The 5,863-nt window shown below is 40.1% G+C and overlaps 1 pseudogene; it reads right to left on the reverse strand.

The window, feature by feature from the left end:
- Window positions 1-5,501: 5,501 nt before the first annotated feature.
- On the reverse strand, window positions 5,502-5,620 carry LOC148538225 (5S ribosomal RNA; annotated as a pseudogene).
- Between the last annotated feature and the right edge of the window lie 243 nt (window positions 5,621-5,863).

A 5,863-nucleotide genomic window follows, 5' to 3' on the forward strand; every position in this document is an offset into this window, starting at 1 on the left:
AGATGGTCGCAATGGTGATGACCATCACGACCATCACCCTGATCGCAAGCTAAGCTGTGGGTGGTAACTCACAGCTTGTGACCTGGAGGCAGCACTTCAAAACAAGAAGTGCCTGTCCTCATTTAGAGTGAGCGATCGCTTCTTACGATCGACTCTGAATGAGGGCCTCTATGTGTTGATGATATTTTTTTCTAGGGTTGTAATGCACTAGTTTTACTAATACGGGCAATTTTTAAATCCTTCAATTGTAAAAGTTAGGAAAATACTATGGTATACAGGAAATGTGGCTAGAAAGTAGTACCATAAAGTTAAAGTATCAATACACCAACTCCACAAGCAGTTTAGACAATTCTAAATTGAGACATGCTGCAATAAATGGTATTATTATTATTATTATTATTATTATTATTATAATTTATTTATATGGCACCACAAGTGTTCCGCAGCATCTTACAAAGTACAGTAACAAAATAGTAACCAGTGACTTACAATACAATACAAAGCAGGACATGGACATGTATAATAAACATTGCTATATTAGCGACCTTTACGCCACATAAGCAAATGAGTGTTGGTTGCCCTAGTGGGGAGTAAGAGATAAATTAAATTACAGTAGGGAGAAGCACAAGAGGGTAGAAGGCCCTGCTTGAAAGAGCTTACATTCTTTAAGGGAGGGGCAGATGAACAGGAGTGACACAGATGGGGTAGGCAGGGAGGAAGGAAGATGTAGCAGCAAGTTAGGATGAGAGCTGGAAGGATTTAATGAAGTAGTGGGTCTTAAGAGCTTGTTTGAAAGATTGTTGAGAGGTGCAGCATCTGATGGGGTTAGGGAGGGAGTTCCAAAGGTGGGGAGCCGCATAGGCAAAATCTTGGAGGTGGGAGTGGGAGGAAGTAATCAATTGGCATGAAAGGCAGCATGTATTAAGTGAACAAAGAGGGCAGACAGAAGAGTGAAAGGAGAGAAGATCAGAGATGTCAATGGGAGAGGAATGGGTGAGGGCTTTGTAAGTGAGTGTGAAAACTTTGAATTGGGTTCTGAAAGGGAAGGGGAGCCAGTGGAGAGCTTGTAAGAGAGGGGAGGCAGATGTAGAGCATTTGGAGAGGAAGATGAGCTGAGAGAAAGCATTGAGCATAGACTGGAGAGGAGAGAGAAGGGATTTGGGGAGGCAATATAGGCGGAGGTTACAGTAGTCCAATCTGGAGATGACCAGTGAATGTATGAGGGTTTTGCTGGCATCCTGGATGAGAAAGGGTTTGATCTTGGAAATATTCTTGAGACTGAAATGACAGTACTGCGAGAGGTTCTGAATATGTGGTTTGAAGGAGAGGGAAGAGTCCAGGATGACTCCAAGACAACGCACTTTGGGACTAGATGAGATAGTTAAGCCATCTATTAATAAAGAAATAGTGGGACAAGATGTTATTTGGGAGGGTGGGAAGATGATGAGCTCAGTCTTAGACATATTAAGTTTGAGAAATTACTGGGACATCCAGGAAGAGGTAGCGAGAGACAGTTAGAGATATGAGTTAGTAGAGAGGGGGAAAGATCAGGTGAGGAAAGATAGATCTGAGTATCATCAGCATAGAGATGATAATGGAGGTCAAAAGAGTGGATGAGTTTATCTAGAGAGGATGTATAGAGAGAATAGGAGAGGTCCAAGAACAGAACCTTGGGGAACACCTACTGTAAGAAGCTGTGGTGGGGAGGAGTTGTTGTGAGAGGAAACAGAGAAGGAGCAGTCAGAGAGGTAAGAGGATAGCCAGGAGAGAGCAGTGTCATGTAGACCAAGGGAGTAAAGGTATGCAGCAGTAGAGGGTGGTCCACAGTGTCAAAAGCAGCAGAGAGGTCAAGAAGATTGAGCAGGGAGTAGTGGCACTTGGATTTGGCAGCAAGGAAGTCATTGCTGACTTTTTTGAGGGCAGTTTCAGTGGAGTGGAGAGAACGGAAGCCAGATTGAAATGTGGTGAGGCGGTAGTAAACAATACGTTCAAGGAGTTTGGAGGCAAAATGGAGGAAAGAGATTGGTTGGTAGTTAAAGAGAATGTTAGGATCAAGGCTAGGTTTTTTAATAATGGGGAAGACAAGGGCATGCTTGAATGCAGAAGGAACAGTGCCAGAAGAGAGGGAGAGAATAAGTAGGTGGGCAAGATGGGAGCAGCAGAAGATGAAAGGTAGCGGAGGAGGCGGTAGGGGATAGGGTCGAGGGGAGGAAGGGGGGGAGGACTGGCTAAGGGCCTTAACTTCCTCTCCAGTCACAGGGGAGAAAGATGTCAGAGTCAGTAAATTGGATGGGCAGGAGAGATCCAGGAAAGGAGGAGGTGGAGAGCTGGGGGACTGGTTGGATATGATGTCCTGATGTATGGAATCAATTTTAGATGTAAAATAGGTAGCAAAATCAGTGGCAGAGAGCAAGGAGGGGAGACGAAGAGGGCAGAGGAGGGAGTTGAAGGTGGAAAAGAGACGCTGGGGATTTGAGGACTGGGAGGAGATGAGATTCTTGAAATATGACTGTTTAGAGAGGGTTAAAGGGCAGCACTGTAGGATGACTGTAGGATGACAGCATTAATTTGAAATGGAGAAAATCTACCTGCGAGCATAATCTTCTCCACTGTCGCTTGGCAGTTCGTGAACATTTTTGCAGGTATCTTGTGCATTTTGAATGCCAAGATTTAGGTGTGGATATGCGAGGGTGAGTAGTGATCACCGGAGCAACAGAGTCAAGAGCAGAAGAAAGGGAGGCATTGTATAGGGAAGCAGATTGTTCAGCGCAGGAGAAAGAGAGGATAAGGGAGAGAAGTGAGTCAAGTAGGGAAGAAAAGATAGCAGTGTCGATAGCTTCAATGTTATGCTTAGTGATGGTGGCTCTCAGAGGTAGAAGAGGGGAAGGTGAGAGGTTAGGTTAAAAGAGAGAAGGTGATGGTCAGATAGGAGGAATGGGGAATTGGAGTCGGCAGAAATATCACAATGGTGAGTGAAGACCAGATCAAGCAAATGCCCACTTGCATGGGAGGGTGAGGAGAATCATTGGGAGAGGCCAAATGAGGAAGTGAGGGTGAGTAGTTTGGAGGCAGTGGATTCTGTTGGGGTATCAATTGGAATATTGAAGTCACCTAGGATAATAGAGGGAAGATCTGAGGAGAGAAAGTGAGTCAGCCAGGAAGCAAAGTTGTCTAGGAACTTGGAGGGAGGACCTGGGGGATGGTAGATGACAGCTACTCTGAGGTGTACTGCTTGGAAGAGGCATATATATATATCAGGAATTTCAAATGTGTAGAATGTAAGGGATTGTTCTGAGGGTATAAATTTGTATGAGAAACCAAGTATGAGGTTATGGTAACTTGTGAACATTTGTATTATATATCGTCATGTTAACCCAACAGTTGATTGCAGGAGGCAACTGAAGTGTTCCAGAAACAGCAGACTCATCAATGTATTCATTCACTGTTTCTTTATTTGTGTTTGGAGTAAATCTGTCTTCAATTAATCCATTCCCCATATGTCCGTTTAATCCTGTGTAGTTCTATATATATATATATATATATATATATATATATATATATATAGTGTACACAAAGGTTGAAATGTGAGCGACAAAAGTGCTTAGTACACTCTATTAACTATTTAAATAATTCAGTAAATCTGTGAAAAACGCTTAGCAATTCATATGTAGTGTTTTAAATCAAAGTGCAGAAATAAACACTTAAAGTGCCAAGTGAATAATTTAACTTCAATAAATAATATATGCAAGTGAATAAATAAGTGTTTAAAATAATAGGAATATATCTAAATATTAAAAAAATTATTTAATTCTTAAATATGACACCTACAATCATGAAAAGTACATAAAAACATAGCAATAAATGATATACATAGGATAAAAAGGAGGAATAAACTGAAAAAAGCTTATCTTTTAGATAAAAAAGAAATTGAAGAGTTCATGGATGTATGATCAGCCTCCCAACGCGTTTCATCAATCTATGACTTCATCAAGGGGATACCTAGCTGTTAATGCCCTCCGGCTTATAAACCCCCCTAATAGGGACAACTGACACTCATTATGACATCACTTCCTGTCAGTAATTTTTTTTTTTTTTTTTTTTTTTTAAATCTTCCTTATTACTGATATATTACAGTGAATCTATATATTCTGTAGTCATGTTATGTCCATCAGTCCTAAAAGCATGTAATTTAGTAGCTTTATAAAATATAAATTGAATAACAAACTGCGGGCTGTCATCACTTCCGCCCAAAAGTCAGGCCAGTTTTGTCTTGGAAGTCCGGCCACTTCCACCCTGATGCTCAGTCTTGTGATCCCGTCATCACCAAACACGCGACTCATTGCGTCGTGCTTACAGTGCTGTATAGGTACGCACTTCCACCCTGGGTTTCGATCTGGTAGCCGCGTCATCAAAGTGCGACTCGTCCAGTCGCGCTAATAGTGCTTGTCGAAGTGCATGCTTCCGCTCCCAGGATACGGTACTTCTGCTTATCCTTTTACTCCTGCGCATGCGTAGTGCCTCCTGGCGGCGGCCATCTTTATGGATCCTATTCACCTCAGGATATCTTGTAACCGCGGCCATCTTTCTGGATACTTCTTAACCAGCCGCCATATTTAAAACTCCGGCACTCCTATATTAACCTGTGCAACTCTGGGCAAAACCTTAGGGAATGAATATTCAATTAATTCCAGCTATAAAAAGAAGAAGAAGGGGGAAGGATTAGAATATTTATTAAATAATCATCCTAATAAGGGAAAGACCTATATTGTCTTTCACCTATATAAACCCATAGAAACATAAATTTACATAGCTGATCAAAAACTTTATATAACTAGTCACAACCACTCAGAAAAGCATGTATGTATGCCTATATATAAACATATATCAGGATAATCCACAATTATATAGCTAATTGTTCCAAAAGATTATTTTCAACATATTATACTAAAGGAAAAGGAAACAGAAAAAAGACAAAAGAAGAAAAAAAAAAAAAAAAGGGGGGGGGATGTTCTTAAAAAACCACATGGTTTCAGAGAAGGGGATAGCAAATAAAGCAAATATCCTAAATCCACAAAACCTAATAGTGTATTTTATAATAAATACATATGTATAAAAATATCTATTAAAAAAACATTTTTTTTATAACAAATTCTTTTAGAAAATTTTTTGGCACATATATGTATATAAATTTCTTGAGAACTGTATTAAAAGAATCAGGAAAAGCTTTAAAAAATCAATAAAATATTGATAAAATATTAATTTCTTCACTCAAAAATTTATAATCCAGGCTTTAAAGTAGAATGGCTGTTCTTATTGAAAAGTCTCGATTCCAACATTATTTGCTTTGATCTTAGGAGATGCTTATTATTGAGAAGTCTCTGTTCCAACATAATTTGCCTTGATCTTGGGAAATGCTTCTTATTTCATATCTTTCTTCCGATTTTTTACTCCGATTTTACCATGGGATTCCAGGGATTATGCTTAACTGTGCACTTTGCTTACAACTACAGTACCCGGTATTCCCTGGAGGTCCCCCATCCAAGTACTGACCGGGCCCATTTCAACTTAACTTCCAAGAGCAGACGAGATTGGGTGTTTGAAAAATGGTTTGACTGTAGGAAATAGCTTCTACAGTAGCATATCCCATATCATATGGACATTAAGTCGGAGTCATCAATCTTCTTATATAAAAGGTGCGATTTCATAATTATCATTGAATCCGAGTGGTGCCAGTGTTCTTAACTCAAAAATCCAATACATCTCCCTTTTAGATCATTTTTTTGCTAGATCTCCTCCTCTCTCTCCCAAGAGCACCTGTTCAATGGGTTTAAAAGTAAGGTCCTCTGGATTAGAGTTGTGATGA

The sequence above is a fragment of the Taudactylus pleione genome, unplaced genomic scaffold (genome assembly GCF_031769625.1).
Source record: "Taudactylus pleione unplaced genomic scaffold, aTauple2 ptg000041l, whole genome shotgun sequence".
In the NCBI taxonomy this organism is placed as follows: domain Eukaryota; kingdom Metazoa; phylum Chordata; class Amphibia; order Anura; family Myobatrachidae; genus Taudactylus; species Taudactylus pleione.